Source organism: Ovis aries, chromosome 13 (genome assembly GCF_016772045.2).
Source record: "Ovis aries strain OAR_USU_Benz2616 breed Rambouillet chromosome 13, ARS-UI_Ramb_v3.0, whole genome shotgun sequence".
Taxonomy (NCBI): Eukaryota; Metazoa; Chordata; class Mammalia; order Artiodactyla; family Bovidae; genus Ovis; species Ovis aries.
Window position 1 is genome coordinate 34,513,529 of NC_056066.1, and position 18,979 is coordinate 34,532,507.

General features: G+C 44.3%; 1 long non-coding RNA gene across 1 annotated transcript; it reads right to left on the reverse strand.

The window, feature by feature from the left end:
* Nucleotides 1-657: 657 nt before the first annotated feature.
* On the reverse strand, nucleotides 658-14,731 carry LOC114117568 (uncharacterized). The gene is made up of 2 exons (XR_003591187.3): nucleotides 7,884-14,731; nucleotides 658-2,382 (listed from the first exon to the last, which is right to left on the reverse strand). It is a non-coding gene; the product is annotated as an uncharacterized LOC114117568 (long non-coding RNA).
* Between the last annotated feature and the right edge of the window lie 4,248 nt (nucleotides 14,732-18,979).

Genomic DNA, 18,979 nt, shown 5'->3' on the forward strand with positions numbered 1-18,979 from the left:
GGGAGCTGAGGAACTCAGGAAGTGTCCTTGTTGACCAAGGCAAGGACATTGCACACACACACACACAGGCACACACTATCTATACCACACAGACACATTACTCATACCATACACACTACACACACACCCCACACACACTATACGCACATCACACATATCACACTCATCACACACACCACATATAGACAAACACATATACTGTACACACTATAGACACAAACATGCACTATATTATACACACCACACATAGACACACTACACACACCCCAGACACACAAACAACAGACACACCATCCAGACAAACACACACACACACACGTGCAGGCCAAGGCCTACTTTGGAGAAACAGGTGCTCTAGGGGTGAAATGCCTCCAGAGCAGGCAAACCCCCAGGAGCAGCCACATGGAGCCCTCAGAGGGGACGAATTTCCCGGGAAGTCCCCCGGGCCTGGCTCCTGTCAGCCCCAGAGAGGCTCTGAGCAGCCAGCTTCCAGCAGCCGGAGGCAGGGGTCACAGCACGAAAGGGACAGGGGGCTGGGGTGGGGACAGCAGGTAGTGACCAGTCCCCCGGAACACGTGTTCCATCACTTGGGCTGATGAGGGAACCGAACGCCGTAAAGTGGAAGAACCTTGGAAGACGGAGGACACACGGAGAATGTTCGGTTTCAAAAGTTGTTTTATTGTTTGCGGAGCTTGTCCCTCAGCCTCTGACCCCATGGTGAGCGGGCTCTACCATCGTCACTTTGCAGACGGAGGGAGGAGGGCATGTGCAGCAAAAGCAGGGCTTGAACAGGTCTGCTGACTCCAGAGCCAAAGTTCTCCACGCCTGAACCACACTGCGGTGGTGTTGGGAGATTTAATTGTCCCTGAGAGAAAGATCGCTGACAGAATGGACCAGTGGGGTGGAGGGGGTGAGTGGAGAGGATGCATGTGGTTAAAATTTGTTTCTGATTCAATCTGATACAAAATTTTTAAATAGGTTGTTGTACCTGGAGTTGCAAAACAAAAAGTTGTTCGTTTTTTTTTTTTTTTTTTTTTCAAATGCCAGGCACAACCCGCTAGTTTCTCAAGAGAGTTACAGCAACAACTGCCTTTGTATCTAAAGGTAAACACCTAAGTACAGAGCTGAATTTACCCTGAGGCCCTCAGGGCTGCCTCAGGGGAGGGTGTATACCTAAAAAATATCCTTTTGTTGGAAGATCAACAGAATGGTTTTTAACTCTTAAAAAACTCACACCCTTGGGTATCAGAAAGCTGCCCTTGAAAATATCTTGCCCTAAATGGATTCTCCTTGCTGTTACTGTGGTTGCCCCATGAGCCCAAAGCCCACAGAACACACCCGTGAGACAGCTTCAGTTTGCCCCTAGCATGTAGTGGCTCCATCTCCTCCACCCTCATCCTGATGCTGGTGACTTTGGTGAGGACAATTCTGTGAGTGACCAGGATTGGCTGCTAGAGGTAGTCTCTGGCAAACGCCGTGTGTGTGTTTTCTACACCCTGTCTCCCACAGACTTCACACTTAGCTGTAGAAAGTAACAAGGCCACATTGATCACAGACACCAAGGCAGGACCAAATTCGGACTTCCTTGAAAATTAAGTTAATGGAATAAGAATCTTCAAAGAGGGACAGGATTACCACTGCAATCTTGATGTCTGCCCCCTAAAAAGAAGGGCTCTTTCAGGCCAATCCACAAGGACCTGCTGTTCTTTAAAGTTTCACCCACAAGTGGACATTAACTCCATTTATTCCCTACAACACACTCAATAGCACTGGAATTTTAAACTAAAGGTTTATGGACAGCAAAAGAGAAAAAAGAAACTAACATGCAAGCAGCTCTTCTGGCATCAAAATGCCATCATCTCCTCCTCTCCGGGATGCCAGGTTCTTTGAGTTGCTCTCCGCCTGTCCCCAAGGGCCATCTTTATTGCCAGGAGACATCTGTTGATGCTGCTTGGGGACCTCAGAATCCAAACTCATGGAGGGAAGATCTAGAGTGACAGGAGTTCTCTCTACCTCAAGTCCAAGGTCCCCATGCTCTTGTCCAGGTGATCCATCCATTCATTCTTTCACTCATCAGGTCTTTTTGAGGACTTACTATACCCTCAGCATTTGAATAGGGTCCGAAGATGAGGTGGTGAACAGGCAATGTCTCTGCCGCAGTTTGGGGGTATCATGCTTCTGTTGTGAATGATTTTGATGTTTCTACAAAAGTTTCCCTTGGCTGTTGACCTCCACTCACTTCGGTCTCTGCGTGCAGAGTTCATCCTTAGAAAGAATCCCAACAGTCATTTCTGGGTGGGCTGGAGTGGGGTTGATGGGTTTCTGGACAGTCTGAGTTTCCTTGGTTCTCTGTATCAACAGCCTAGATAGTGCCAAGACTCTCTGCATGAAGAGAATTTTTTAAAATATAAATTTATTTATTTTAATTGGAGGTTAATTACTTTACAATATTGTATTGGTTTTGCCATACATCAACATGAATCATGTTGTGGGGCTTCCCTAGTGGCTCAGTGGTTAAGAGTCCACCTACCAGGGGACACAGGTTTGATCCCTTGTTCAGGAAGATCCCACAAGCTGCAGGGCAACTAAGCCTGTGCACCACAACTACTGAAGGCCGTGTGCTCTGGGATCCATGCTCAGCAACAAGAGAATCCACCACAATTAGAAGCCCGTGTACCACAACTAGAGAATAGCCCCCACTCTCCACTACTAGAGAAAAACCTGAGCAGCAATGAAGACCTAGCACAGCCAAATTAAAATTATATATAAAAAGTATCTATTGTGATCCTTCATTAAGCCTGGTAGGCTACAGTCCATGGGGTCGCAAAGAGCTGGACATGACTGAGCGACTTCACTTCACTTCACTTCACTGCAATGCATTAAGAATCATGGCCATACCTGCACCATAAGCTTGCTCTCTGGAGTTTGAGGTGCTAAAGGGAATCCCTTTGGCTCTGGACACTGGGTTTTGGATGCATTCTACCCTGTGATATTGACAGGCCATCTGTACCAAAACACCACATGGTCCAGGAAGTTTGGTCAAGCCAAGACCAAGGAAGCACTGAGTCTGAATTCAAGTCTGAGAGCTGGATCTAGGGTTAGGTGGGGAACAGGGTAAGAGAAAAGTCTGGAAGCTGGAAAAGCCATGTCAGATCTGGGGATCCTTCGTAGAAAGCCTTCTAGTCCAGGGAAGGTTGAAGGTCTGCAGGACAAGGAGTTATGATGAGGGTCCAGGGGAAGACAACCATATCGGATGGTGTAGGATGTGGTGTGGAAAGGGCTGCTACCTTGGAATCTCAAGAGTGGGACTCAGGGGCTGGACTCTGCTGCCCTTTGAGTCAGGAGTGGTAGGACCCAGTTCAGCAGGTGGGATTTCAAAAGAAATCCCTTGGTGTGAAACTTACAAGTGTTGCCTGGAGCCTGACTAATAGCCTTGCTCTGTATCTATGATACTTTTCATGAAATCTCAGTTCTTCTAGTTTTTTCCCCCTTTGGGGGAGAGTATCCACCTTCAATCTCTCTTTAGATCATACATTACTAATAGAAACATTCATAACTGGGCAAGTGAACCTTGTACTTTGACCTCATTTCTGCTGCCAATTTTAGAGCAGGAGCTAAGGATTTATTTACATTCCTTCAGTGTAACCTGGGCAAAAAGGAGGAGCTGCTGAAGGACAAACATGCTGGACACTCTTGGTGACATGTTGTCACCACCTGCTGAGTGTGTCTGACTCTAGTTCAGCATCCGAACTAGAACTGCCAGGGCTGGCCAGCTACATAAAACTCTGTCCAGCCAGTCACATATACTACCCCTGCTAGAAGAATAATTCACATTTCGGATTCTCCTTTTGGGGATTCAACAGTCTAATTCCCATGCAAAGCACAACACTGACTTAGTGAGCCAAGTGGGTTGGGACACAAGGATTGGGTAGGTTCCCCTACCCCTGGCCCATGACGCCACAGAGAAGAGCAAGTGAAGTGAAGTGACGTCGCTCAGTCGTGTCCAACTCTTTGCGACCCGTGTACTGTAGCCCATCAGGCTCCCCCGTCCCTGGGATTCTCCAGGCAAGAACACTGGAGTGGGTTGCCATTTCCTTCTCCAATGCATGAAAGTGAAAAGTGAAAGGGAAGTCGCTCAGTCATGTCCGACTCTTAGCAACCCTATGGATTGCAGCCTACCAGGCTCCTCCATCCATGGGATTTTCCAGGCAAGAGTATGCTACCTATTTTACACATGATAGTAAATCCCAATCATGGTAGTAAACCCCACGTGTCAATCCCAGTCACCAAATTTGTCCCTCCTTCCCCTTCCCCACTGTGTCCATATGTCCACTCTATCCATCTGCATCTCTATTCCTGCCCTGGAAGTAGGTTCATCTACACCATTTTTCTAGATTCCACATATATTTGTAAATGCTACTATATGATATTTGTTTTTCTCTGTCTGACATACTTCACTCTTTATGACAGACTCTAGGTCCATCCACATCTCTATAAATGACCTAATTTTGTTCTTTTTTACGGCTGAGTAATACTCCATGGTATATAGGTACCATATCTTCTTTATCCATTTATCTGTTATTGGACATTTATGCTGTTTCCATGTCCTGGTTATTGTAAATATTGCTGCAAGGAACTCAACATCACTAATTGTTCTGTTCAGTTCAGTTCAGTTCAGTTCAGTCGCTCAGTTGTGTCCGACTCTTTGAGACCCCATGAATCGCAGCACGCCAGGCCTCCCTGTCCATCACCAACTCCCAGAGTTCACTCAGACTCAAGTCCATCGAGTCCGTGATGCCATCCAGCCATCTCATCCTGGGTCGTCCCCTTCTCCTCCTGCCCCCAATCCCTCCCAGCATCAGAGTCCTTTCCAATGAATCAACTCTTCGCATGAGGTGGCCAAAGTACTGGAGTTTCAGCTTTAGCATCATTCCTTCCAAAAGAAATCCCAGGGCTGATCTCCTTCAGAATGGACTGGTTGGATCTCCTTGCAGTCCAAGGGACTCTCAAGAGTATTCTCCAACACCACAGTTCAAACGCATCAATTCTTTGGCACTCAGCCTTCTTCACAGTCCAGCTCTCACATCCATACGTGACCACTGGAAAAACCATAGCCTTGACTAGACGGACCTTAGTCAGCAAAGTAATATCTCTGCTTTTGAATATGCTGTCTAGGTTGGTTATAACTTTTCTTCCAAGGAGTAAGAGTCTTTTAATTTCATGGCTGCAGTCACCATCTGCAGTGATTTTGGAGCCAAAAAAAATAAAGTCTGACACTGTTTCCACTGTTTCCCCATCTATTTCCCGTGAAGTGATGCTAATTATTAGAGAAATGCAAATCAAAACTATAATGAGGTATCACCTCACATAGGTCAGAATGGCCATCATCAAAAAATCTACAAACAATAAATGCTGGAAAGGGTGTGGGGAAAATGGAACCCTCTTTCACTGTTGGCAGGAATATGAATTGAAACAGCCCCTGGAGAAAGTATAGAGAGGTTCCTTAAAAAAATAAAAATAGAGTTGCCTATGACTCAGCAATCCCACCCCTGAGTATATACTCTAAGAAAACCATAATTCAAAATGACACATGTACCCCAATGTTCAAGACTCAGCTTTGGAGACTGCCACTTCTGTTTCATCTGCTTCCCAAAGGGAAGTAATAGGTAACGAAATATCCAGTCAATTTTATCAACAAAGGATCTATTTTGAATGCCAAATCAACACATACCCACCATGTTCTACCATGTTCTTCCAGGATGCATGTCTGCTTGTCACCAATATTACTGCCAAAAAAGTGTTTATAGATTTGTATGATTTTTAGGGTGGGGATGTTTCTTGGCTTAGCCAAGTTAACATATGTGCAGAACCCTGAAAGGAACTCTGCTTTTTTAATTTAATTTTTATTCTATATTGAAGTAGAGTCGATTTACAATACTGTGCTGCTTTCTGGTTTACAGCACAGTGATTCAGCTAAGCACAGATGTAAGAATAGATTCTTTTCAGAGTCTTTCCCCATATAACCCAGAGGTTATTACAGAATATCAAGTAGAGTTCCCTGTGCTGTGCAGTAGGTCCTTGTGTTGATTCTTGGCTGAGACCATGTCATCATCACCTGCCAAGTGCTTCTGAAGCTACTTCAGCACCTTGGGGAGGAAAAGACAGGATGGAGGCTGCTGGGCACAGGGGCTTCTGTGTTCTTAGTCTACGCTCTCCTGCTGAGCTTATGGAGCACATGTGCTTAGTCACTGAGTTGTGTTCGTCTCGTTGTAACACTTGAACTGTAGCCCACCAGGCTCCTCTGTCCCTAGAATTTTTCAGGCAAGAATACTGGAGTGGGTTGCCATTTTCCTTCTCCAGGGTATCTTCCTAACCCAGGGAGTGAATCCTCATCTCCTGTGTCTCCTGCATTGAAGGTGGATTCTTTACCCACTGAGCCACTGGGGAAGCCCACCAGGTACCTAGAGTCCCTGGTGGCTCAGATGGTAAAGAGTCTGCCTATAATGTGGGAGACTTGAGTTCAGTCCCTGAGTTGGGAAGATCCCCTGGAGAAGGGAATGGCAATCCACTCCAGTATTATTGCCTGGAAAATCCCATGGATGCAGGAGCCTGGGGGCTACAGTCCATAGGGTCGCAAAGAGTCAGACATGACTGAGTGACTTTCTTTTTTCTCTAGGTACCTAATCTTGGGCAGGGGGAGCTTAAAAGGCCACATGTATTACCCTTTTGGCAGGACTACCCTATATCAGATGCGCCATCATCATGTTCTTTAAGATCTCCAGAAAAAGAATCCATGCCTTCATCTCCTTCCTCTAATGATACAGAAGAGGCGGCTCTGGGATATAGTCTGCTGGTTTCCTTCCCCTCTGTTACGGTACTACTTATTCTATACAAGATGCTATTGAATCAATCAGGGTTCCTGGTGGCAAGTAAGAGAAACTGGCTCTTGGAAGCATTAAGGTATGAAGAGGAATTTATGTGAGACTCTTAGAATTGGGAGGAAGCTGGAATAATAGGTCTGGGATGGAGAGAACCATGAAAGACCTGGAGAGGAGGGTCATAATGCATAGAACAAGGCAACAGTCTTGTAGCCAGGGTAATGTGATCAAGACATTACTGTGACAGTCACAGGAACCAGTGTGATGAATCCAACCTCTGAAACCTCTCTCTCTCCCGGTCACCTGAACAGATTTTAAAGTCTCTAAGAACAAGCATCTGATCATTCAAGCTGAGATCACTGCCCCAATCTGACTATAGTAAGAGGCAGAGGGAGGAAGTATTGGACTCCCTTGGCCTCTGCCAACCTTAGTGGGGAAAGGCAGAAAAAGGCAGGAAGCAGGGGCCAAAAAAAAAGCTCAACAGGAGGATGTAATTCCCATTAAGAATACTGAATATCTTTTGGGAAGGAAAATGGATACATTATAGCTGAAAATAGCAAGATGCAGTCCTTCCCCTAGAAGGATATAGGTATTGAACATTGTGGTTTCAATGAATCTTGGCTTGAGTGTTGTGAACTCACTGAACATATTCGTGGTCTTACCAAGTTTGATTTCTATGCGCTCTGGTTGCAGCAGTTTCTCCTCACACACTTTCCCTACATTTCTCAAGGCTTCTGGCCAAGAATTAGTACGTCCAAGAATTAGTGATCCTCCACTGCATCACCCAAGCTGCCTTGCGAACACGGGCCAATGTTTTGTACTTGGACATATTTATCACCATTTCATTTTTGAGCTTTTCTTTTTACAAGGTGTGTTGATTTCAAAAGCATTTATCAACCTAGATCCTAGAGTGCCTTGAAACAGAAAAATAAGGAGTGTTCTGTGGCCAAAACTGAATCAAACCACTAGTGAGTAGGAAACTGACACATCACCATGAAATCTTACCACCAAAGAATTCTCATCACCAAAAGGAGGACCAGTGGGCCACACTTGAGGACAGTGTCTTCCACTTCTCAGGGACCAAATGAAGACATATTTCATGCTCTGAAAGCCACTGAAAAAGAGAAAACATACTGCCAAACAATGAGACAATGCTTTCTTATCATGAAAACTTTTTATCTTACTTGTCTTATAAGAGCTGTTTTAGTCTTACTTAGACATTAGTTGTATAACATACATGCATCTATAAAAAGGAAAACACAAGAGAAATAAATTAGAAACATCTTCACATTCATGCTCTTCCAAATGGCTTTTTAACTCAGAGTCGCTGAAAGCTGTGTTTTACCACACAAACTCTCCTCTGTGCCATGAAGAGTTTAATGCTACAGTGCATCTGAAAAGAATCCATCAAAGAGCTGCAAGCCAACAGTACTGATCTCCTAAGCTGACTCCACAGTTATTTAGAGCTTGCTTTCCTTTGAATTGTCCTTTAAGAATTGCCAAATCCATCTTTCCTCCTCCTTCACCCCCACCAGGGAGTCTGGCCCCCAAGGACCATGGGGTCACTGTCCCTGGGACTGTCCCAGGCTGTTGCCACCCGTGCTGTTGACTTTGATATCGGCATCTTCAAAGCTGAAGCAGTGACAACAGGTAACACCTGGCCCATAGTGATCACAAAACACTGATTGCAAGATATAGGATTTTAGAAGTTTTAAAATATACAATAAAAATGTATCTATTTTGGAATGATTAAACATGAAATGCAAAGATGTTCTTTAGGGGGACTTCCTAGGCAGTCCAGTAGGTAGGACTCTGCGTTTCTACTGCAGAGGACATAGGTTTGATCCTTGTTTAGGGAATTTTTAATAAGATCTCACAGGGTATGCAACCTGGTTGAAATAAATAAAAATATAAATAAGTTTTGATTAGTATTATTGCTTTTAAAAAGAATTTTTTAAAAGGTATTCTTTAAATTCAGAAATGCTACAAAATGAGTTATTATTGTTGCCTGGTAACAGCAAGTTACACCCAACTTGGGTGTAACCAAGTGTGACTTGTTACACCCAAGTCACTCAAGTTGTGGGTGGCAGGAATGCATGCTTTTATAGTGCCATCTTGACTCCGTTGTTTCTTTTAATTTAACTTAAATTTTATATTAGAGTATAGTTGATGTACAATATTGTCTTAGTTTCAAGTATATAGCAAAGTGATTTAGTTATACATATATGTGTCTTCTTATTTTCTCAGATTCTTTTCCCATATAGGTTATTACAGTTATACAGTAGGTCCTTGTTGGTTCTCTATTTTATATATAGTACTGTGTCTATTTTAATCCCAACTTCCTAATTTATTCCTCTCCCATACCTTTCCCCTTTGGTAACCATAAACTTGTTTTGACTCTGTTTTTTTGAGAGTTTGACATCCATACGTACCCCACAGCTCTCACCACATCATTAAATGTCCAGTTTTGTACGTTACCAGGAAATGTAGCCAGTAGACACTCACCTTCCCCCATCTCCATCCTTTCGCTCATCCTGTCCTGAAGTCTAACTGTATCCTTTACCTTCCTCCTTCCCTGAGCTTGACTTTCACCCTGAGGGCACGTGGTGGGGACAGTCAAGGATAGGTTAAGAGTGCCTTGATTTGAAAAGCTGACTTGGGTGAGCAGGTGGGCTTTGTGTGTCAGTGGGCACTGGGACTGGAGGAGGACCATAGCCTGGCTCCTAAATGGCAAGCTTAGCGTTAGGAAGAGCATGACAATGACAGGTCAAAAAATAAGCTAGAGCAGAGGTGACTGACTCGAGATCCAGGGTGTCTTGAGTACAGTTGAACCAGAGTTTAGGTGGTTGAAGCAAAACCACAGACTAGGCAGATAGCACTGGCCAGGAACACATGGGAATCCAGAGAGTTAAGCAAATTAAGCCACAGGCAGCACCAGTGATCTGAGTACAACAGATCAGCAGGTCTTGGTTAGACTTCATGTACACTTCCGGCCAGGGCAGATGTTGGGCAGGGCCCAGGTCTACAGAAATGAACAGGAGATGAAAAACAGCTGGAAAAGGTGAAGGGTGCTGGGCCTGCGGTGGAGTCTGATTATTCCTGGGGCACGGGTGGGGTTGACACAGGATCCTTTGAGCATTTTGGTGCAATGAAGAGTGCCTTCTCTGGTTTCTTTTCTGAGGTTATTCCCTAGAGTCACCCTGACCATCCTCAGCGGGAGGTCTAAGTTCCAGATGTAGAAACACCCCAGCATATGTTTTCATCTGATGTTGTTGAACCCAATAAAAGATGATGACAACTTGAAACAAAAATGAAACTTTCTTGAAGGCAAGGCCACCCCACCTCCACATGCGCAGCTGGAGTTTCCTGCTAACGTGATGCTGGCGTATATAGAGGTTCTGGCCAACTAACAAAACAATTTGCTCATGATGGTGGCTTAATGACAAAGCGGAAATCTCTTATGGACTGCTGGGGCAGCAAAAGTGTCCAAAGAACACAGCTTTTGTATTATCATAGCCACGGGGAAGAGGGATACCTTTATTTTCCACTGTGAGTGTTCCAAAGATGACAAACTCTGCAGGAAATCCCGGGCCTATATATATATACATTTCTACTGCTGGGCCTATTCAGTCTTAATCAAGGCCTACATCATCCATGAGCTTATCCACACTGGAAAAGAAGAAAAACAAAACCCAAGTTGCAAAGGCCGGTACAACCTGCTTTTGACAGCAATTCCCAGGACTGTTCGGGAGATAGGAAGCTTAGGAAATGTTTGTACAAGTGACCGCAGGGCAGTGTGCAAGCAGGAAGCTTAGCGTTTCGGGGATTGTGTTTTTTCATAGCTTAGTATAGTTCACTTTGATTTGCCCTTGATCTGATCAAAGGTAAAGTGTTGGGGTCTATAAGTCAATCATCTTTAGAAGTTGAGGATAAAAGACACAATGTAGTGATACTGCACAATTGAGTATCTTCTGGTCTCTTATTAAATAAAATCCACAAACCAAAAATCGTCTTCACAACACACCAGAAAAAGTTCATGATTTTATTAATAAGTTCCTTGAGAGTGTCCACTTTTGCCTGGTGGGATGGTCACTGCCTTGAATACACCACATAATTTGACTCTGTCTTTGCAAGGGCTCCTGGAGAGAGAGTCTCCTTGCCGGCCTTGAAGAAATGAGGTGCCTTGTTGAGAGGCAGCTACATGGCCAGAGATTGTGGGCAGCTTCCAGGATGGACAGCAGCCCCCCACTGACAGTCAGCAAAAAATGGGGGCCTCAGGACTAAAACCTCAAGGAACTGAATTTTGCAACAGGGATCAGAGCTCTAGAATGAAAAGCTGATGCGCTGGCTGAATTTGTCTATTTCTAGCACAGCAATGAACCACCTTCTACACAAATGTAAGTGTTTCTGAGAGCATATTACACAAAGTGGATTTTGTAAATAAATATTACCAAATCATCCTTCATGGCTGCACCAATTTATACCATTGTGACCAACCACGTTTGAGGAATGCCCAGTCCCCAATATGATATCAGTGTATCTCTGATCATTAATAACGTAGAACATCTTTTTATGTATTTATTGCCCACTTTTTGGGGGGGGTGTTAGTTCTAAAAGATCTTGTAGGTCTTCATAAAACTGTTCAACTTCAGTTTCTTCAGCGTTACTGGTTGGGGCATAGACTTGGATAACTGTGATATTCAATGGTTTGCCTTGGAAGCGAACAGAGATCATTCTGTCGTTTTTGAAACTGCATCCAAGTACTGCATTTCGGACTCTTTTGTTGACCATGATGGCTACTCCATTTCTTCTGAGGGATTCCTGCCCGCAATAGTAGCTGTAATGGTCATCTGAGTTAAATTCACCCATTCCAGTCCATTTTAGTTCGCTGATTCCTAGAATGTTGATGTTCACCCTTGCCATCTCTTGTTTGACCACTTCCAATTTGCCTTGATTCGTGTACCTGACATTCCAGGTTCCTATGTAATATTGCTCTTTACAGCATCAGATCTTGCTTCTATCACCAGTCACATCCACAACTGGGTATTTTTTTTTGCTTTGGCTCCACCCCTTCATTTTTTCTGGAGTTATTTCTCCACTGATCTCCAGTAGCATATTGGGCACCTAATGACCTGGGGAGTTCCTCTTTGGTATCCTATCATTTTGCCTTTTCCTACTGCTCATGGGGTTCTCAAGGCAAGAATACTGAAGTGGCTTGCCATTCCCTTCTCCAGTGGACCACATTCTGTCAGACCTCTCCACCATGACCCGCAAGATCTTTTAGAACTAACACCCAAAAAAGATGTCCTTTTCATTATAGGGGACTGGAATGCAAAAGTAGGAAGTCAAGAAACACCTGGAGTAACAGGTAAATTTGGCCTTGGAATGCGGAATGAAGCAGGGCAAAGACTAATAGAGTTTTGCCAAGAAAATGCACTGGTCATAGCAAACACCCTCTTCCAACAAGAGATGACTCTACACATGGACATCACCAGATGGTCAACACCGAAATCAGACTGATTATATTCTTTGCAGCCAAAGATGGAGAAGCTCTATACAGTCAGCAAAAACAAGACCGGGAGATGACTGTGGCTCAGATCATGAACTCCTTATTGCCAAATTCAGACTTAAATTGAAGAAAGTAGGGAAAACCGCTAGACCATTCATATATGACCTAAATCAAATCCCTTATGATTATACAGTGGAAGTGAGAAATAGATTTAAGGGACTAGATCTTATAGATAGAGTGCCTGATGAACTATGGAATGAGGTTCATGACATTGTACAGGAGACGGGGATCAAGACCATCCCCATGGAAAAGAAATGCAAAAAAGCAAAATGGCTGTCTGGAGAGGCCTTACAAAGAGCTGTGAAAAGAAGAGAGGCAAAAAGCAAAGGAGAAAAGGAAAGATATAAGTATCTGAATGCAGAGTTCCAAAGAATAGCAAGAAGAGATAAGAAAGCCTTCTTCAGTGATCAATGCAAAGAAATAGAGGAAAAGAACAGAATGGGAAAGACTAGAGATCTCTTCAAGAAAATTAGAGATACCAAGGGAACATTTCATGCAAAGATGGGCTCGATAAAGGATAGAAATGGTTTCGACCTAACAGAAGCAGAGGATATTAAGAAGAGGTGGCAAGAATACACGGAAGAACTGTACAAAAAAAGATCTTCATGACCCAGATAATCATGATGATGTGATCACTAATCTAGAGCCAGACATCTTGGAATGTGAAGCCAAGTGGGCCTTAGAAAGCATCACTACAAACAAAGCTAGTGGAGGTGATGGAATTCCAGTGGAGCTATTTCAAATCCTGAAAGATGATGCTGTGAAAGTGCTGCACTCAATATGCCAGCAAGTTTGGAAAACTCAGCAGTGGCCACAGGACTGGAAAAGGTCAGTTTTCATTCCAATCCCAAAGAAAGGCAATGCCAAAGAATGCTCAAACTACCACACAATTGCACTCATCTCACATGCTAGTAAAGTAATGCTCAAAATTCTCCAAGCCAGACTTCAGCAATACGTGAACCCTGAACTCCCTGATGTTCAAGCTGGTTTTAGAAAAGGCAGAGGAACCAGAGATCAAATTGCCAACATCCGCTGGATCATGGAAAAGCAAGAGAGTCCCAGAAAAACATCTATTTCTGCTTTATTGACTATGCCAAAGCCTTTGACTCTGTGGATCACAATAAACTATGGAAAATTCTGAGAGAGATGGGAATACCAGACCACCTGACCTGCCTCTTGAGAAATCTGTATGCAGGTCAGGAAGCAACAGTTAGAACCTGACATGGAACAACGGACTGGTTCCAAATAGGAAAAGGAGTACGTCAAGGCTGTATATTGTCACCCTGCTTATTTAACTTCTATGCAGAGTACATCATGAGAAACACTGGACTGGAAGAAGCACAAGCTGGAATCAAGATTGCCAGGAGAAATATCAATAACCTCAGATATGCAGATGACACCACCCTCATGGCAGAAAGTGAAGAGGAGCTAAAAAGCCTCTTGATGAAAGTGAAAGAGGAGAGTGAAAAATTTGGCTTAAAGCGCGACATTCAGAAAATGAAGATCATGGCATCTGATCCCATCACTTCATAGGAAATAGATGGGGAAACAGTAGAAACAGTGTCAGACTTTATTTTGGGGGGCTCCAAAATCACTGCAGATGGTGACTGCAGCCATGAAATTAAAAGACTCTTACTCCTTGGAGGAAAACTTATGACCAACCTAGACAGCATATTCAAAAGCAGAGATATTACTTTGCTGACTAAGGTCCGTCTAGTCAAGGCTATGGTTTTTCCTGTGGTCATGTATGGATGTGAGAGTTGGACTGTGAAGAAAGCTGAGCGCTGAAAAATTGATGCTTTTGAGCTGTGGTGTTGGAGAAGACTCTTGAGAGTCCCTTGGACTGCAAGGAGATCCAACCAGTCCATTCTGTAGGAGACCAACCCTGGGATTTCTTTGGAAGGAATGATGCTAAAGCTGAAACTCCAGTACTTTGGACACCTCATGCAAAGAGTTGAGTCATTGGAAAAGACTGTGATGCTGGGAGGGATTGGGGGCAGGAGGAGAAGGGGACGACCCAGGATGAGATGGCTGGATGGCATCACGGACTCGATGGACGTGAGTCTGAGTGAACTCCGGGAGTTGGTGATGGACAAGGGGGCCTGGCGTGCTGCGATTCATGGGGTCGCAGAGTCGGACACAACTGAGTGACTGAACTGAACTGAACTGAACTGAACTGAACTGATTGCCCACTTGGTTTTCCTCTTCAGTGAAATGCCTTTTTGTTTCTTTTGCCCATTTTCCTATTGAACTATTTATCCTTTTTATTGATTCATAGAAATGCTTTATTAATTCTGAACATTAATATTATTTATATATCAAAATTATATATTATAAAATTATATATTATATTATATATAATATTATATATTATTTATATATCAAAATCCATAGCTCATTTTTCCTCTAAAATTTGTGTATGGTCTTTTTTATCATATGAAAGTGAAAGTGAAGTCACTCAGTCATGTCCGACTCTTTGGGACCCAAGGACTGCAGCCTACCAGGCTCCTCCATCCATGGGACTTTCCAGGCAAGAATACTGGAATGGGTTGCCATTTCCTTTTCCAGGAGATCTTCCTGACTCAGGGATTGAACCCGGGTCTCCCGCATTGCAGGCTGATGCTTTACCAACTGAGCCACCAAGGAAGTCCTTTTATAGAATTAAATATTTTACCATATAGAATTTTTAAATTATTGATGGTATAGTCACATTTATTCATTTTATGTGTTTGAGTTTGTGTTTCTTTCAAAGCCTTCCCACTCCAATATTATTAAAAAGAAATTCTCTTATATTTGCTTACAATATTTTCGAAGTTTTGTTATTGTGTTTTCTTTTTGTTCCTCCTGGAATTTATTGTGAATCATGCATTCCAGTATCAATACCTCCTCAGTTTGGTGTCCACTCTCACCACTCACCTGATACTGCTTTGGGCAAGGTCTCTAGGGATTTCTGTGTTGCTGGGATAAACGTCCCCAGCTTGGTGGTTTAAAACAAAAGAAATTGATTTGCTCACAGATCTGGGGACCAGAAATGCTAAATCAAGTATCTTACAGTTGAGAAATTGGAGTTAGAAAGGGTCCCACAGCTTCAAGAAAAATTCCCTGGTTCCTGCCCTCCAAGCTAAATATCTACAATAAGATACTTTTTTGTAACAACAAATTACTTTACAAGGACAAAGACTGGAGAAAATATTTGTCATCTAGAGCCATTCAGCGAAGCAGCTAGACTAGACTCAGATGGAAAAGACTCTGCAACTGTGGCTCTGGCTGTGGAGATACCTGAAATGCAATGTCTGCGGATTTGTCCTGTTTACATTTACACAAAAGGAGAATCTGAGATCTCAGAGGAGGGGTGACCCATGGGTGTTGTCTCCTACGAGGACGATTGCCTTAGACACATTGGAACCTCCAGTGCTGTGTTTCATTCTGAGCCATGTCGTCCCCGAGGCTTTTAAATTTCCCCAGGAGAGGGATTATAACTCTGCCTATAAAACACTCCAGGACTTAACCTTCCAGCAGGCGAATGGCCAGCCACATTTACACTTCGGTCTTCCTGCGGCTGCTTTGAGAGGGTCTGCTTTTCTTCTCTGAGGCTTTGGGATCTGGACAGATGCATGCTCTGTATCTGCTTCTTAAGCAGATCACACAAGGATTAATTTATCTCAGTAAACACAGGGATCCCAGAAAGACTGCCAATCACCTCCCAGGGGAATAGAAAATCTTAAGAGAGAAAACTATCCCAGGCCTCCCCCATTTCCAGTAGATGACACAGAACTGGAGCCTCCTGGAGAAGTCTGGAGTTTCCTAGGTGGCACTGTGGTAAGGAATCTGCCTGCCAATGCAGGAGACACAAGAAACACAGGTTCGATCCCTGGGTTGGGAAGATGCCCTGGAGAAGGAAATGGCAACCCACTCCAATGTTCTTGCCTGGAGAATCCCCATGGACAGAGGAGCCTAGTGGGCTGCAGTCCTTGGGGTTGCAAACAGTCAGACACGACAGAGCACGCACCACCACCCGTCACCTGATATTGTGGACCAGCAGTAGTCTGAGCCAGGTGCTTCTGGAGCTGTTTTTGCTCCTCCTATGGTGGAGGAGCTGGAGCTGGCGATTAGCTCACTGTATATACCTGGAGAACAAGACTTCATGGTTTCCCATGGCCCAGACCCACCCCCAACACTCGCCCTTCTAGGGAAAAAGTGACTCAAGCAGCCTCCATTGGCATTGGTGGAAGCTGCACACAGACGCCACCCCACGCTGCCCTTCCGATTGCTTTCTAAGCAGCTGCTGGCCAACAGCTTCATCTGTCTTGCGGATACTTGGTCTTCAGACTTCCACCACCTCCTGCCTTCCTGCCTGGCTTCCTGCCCCTGATTAGATCCAGGATTTCCACTGCTTTAGGAGTGGATACATCCCAGGCAGTAAGAGTTCAGTAGGCTTGGGGAGGGGGTTGTCGTTAAAAAAAAAAAAATTCACACCTGTCTGTACTACAGGAAATCTCCAACAGGCCACAATATACACCGCAAACCCCAAAAGAAAGGCATGGTGCATGAATTTTCCAAATATATGTGTTTACAACACATGCATTATCTAGGGGTTTCAGAGCGATGGGCAGGACACAATCTGGGGAACCCTGTCCTAGGGAAGATCCCCTGGAGAAGGAAAAGGCAGCCACTGCAGTATTCTTGCCTGGAAAGTCCCATGGCCAGAGGAGCCTGGCAGGGTACAGTCCATGGGGTCGCACCAAGTTGGACAGGACTGAAGCAATATAACAAGCGTGTGCATCCTAGGCTACATACCCCTCTGTGCTCAGGAGGGTGGGAAGGGAGAGATGAGGCCTTACAGTGAGTCTGAAAGTGCCAAGAGCCACGGTGCCTTCGGCAGGCCTTGCCCTGGGCCTGTACAGCCTCTCAATGACCCAGCACTGAGGGCACGGTCAATGTCACTCCTTGGATAGGAGATGTCCTGTGCAGCCATAATAAGGGCCAAACACTAGAGGCACCCACACAATAAAACTGCCCCCAATGGATAGTTTCATGATCATCTGCTTACAAAATCAGGCCATTGTACTAAGGAGGAGCCATCTGCCCTGGCACGTGGTGGTGGTGTGCCCTGCCTGCTGGGCCGAAAGCCTAGGCAGTGAGGTCATGGTGGCCTTGGCTGGGGGGTACGGACAGGGTGGGGGTGGGGTGCCCACAGATGCATCACAAATAGTCAGAATACACTCTGTGCCATGCAAATCTCAGAAATTCACCCAACAAAGGTCACGTATAGTTGAACAGGAGCTGCTGTTGAGTCCAAGGCTGAAGAAGAAATTCCGCAAAGAAAGGAGTAGCCAGAGCCATCCAGGGCTCTCAGGGGCCAGGAACTTGTTTGCAATGTTAAAGGAAAGGGGGGCTTGGGTGAATTTCTGGATTTTGGAAAGAGAATTGATAAACCGTGTTCTTGCTTGTGTTTTTTTTTTTAATTATCATTATTTTTTAATCAAGCTTTCCAGTTTAGAAAAGTTGCAAAGATAGTCCGCAGCCCCACGTGCCCACACCCGCTTTACCCAATTGTGAACATTTGTCACAATGAATGAACCGACCTTGTTACCTCATTAATTAAAGTCCAGATTTTATTCAAATGTCTTTTGTTTTTACCCAATGTCCTCCTTCTGTCCCAGGATCTCACCCAGGACATTACATCACACTTAATCCTGTCTTCTTCGGCTCCTCTTGACTGTGATCATTTCTCAGGCTCCTCGTCTTTGATCATCTTGACAGCTGGAAGTACAGGTCAAGTGGTTTAAGCAACGTTCCTCTGTTTGGGTTTGTCGGATGTTTTCCTTGTGGTCAGACAGGGGTTATGGGTTTGGGGAGGAAGACCACAGAGGTCAGGTGCCCTTCTCATCACATCTTCTCAAGGGCAGGTCCTAGCAATGTGATTTACGTTGACTTTGACCTTGATTGCCCAGTTGAGGTTATGTGTATCAGATTTCTCCATTGAAAAGCCACTCTCTCAGGCTCGCCTTTCCACGCTGTCCTCTTGGAGGGATTCACTACAAAGTCACAGCCCACACTTGACGGATGGGAGTGATGGTCCTCCTTGAAAGGTGTGTCTACAGAAGTCATTTGGAATTCTTCTGCGTGTGAAATATGTCTATTCTTCTCTATTTAGAAAAATGCATTGGGGGAGGGGTAACTTAGGAATTGAGGATTAATTGTACACAATACTATACGTGAAATAGATACACAAGGTCCTACTGTATAGTGAAGGGAACTATATTCAACATTTTATAACCTATAAGGGAAAGGAATATGAAATATATACATGAATCACTATGTTGTACACTTGGAACTAAATCAATTATACTTCAATTTTAAAATGTATTCAATTATTAATTTATATCAAGGTAGACTCATGAATATTTATATTCTTTTTGTTGCTGATCAGTCGCCAAGTCGTGTCCAAGTCTTAGTGACCCCGTGGACTGCAGCACGCCAGGCTTCCCCGCCCCTCACCATCTCCCAAAGATTGCCCAAGTTCATATCC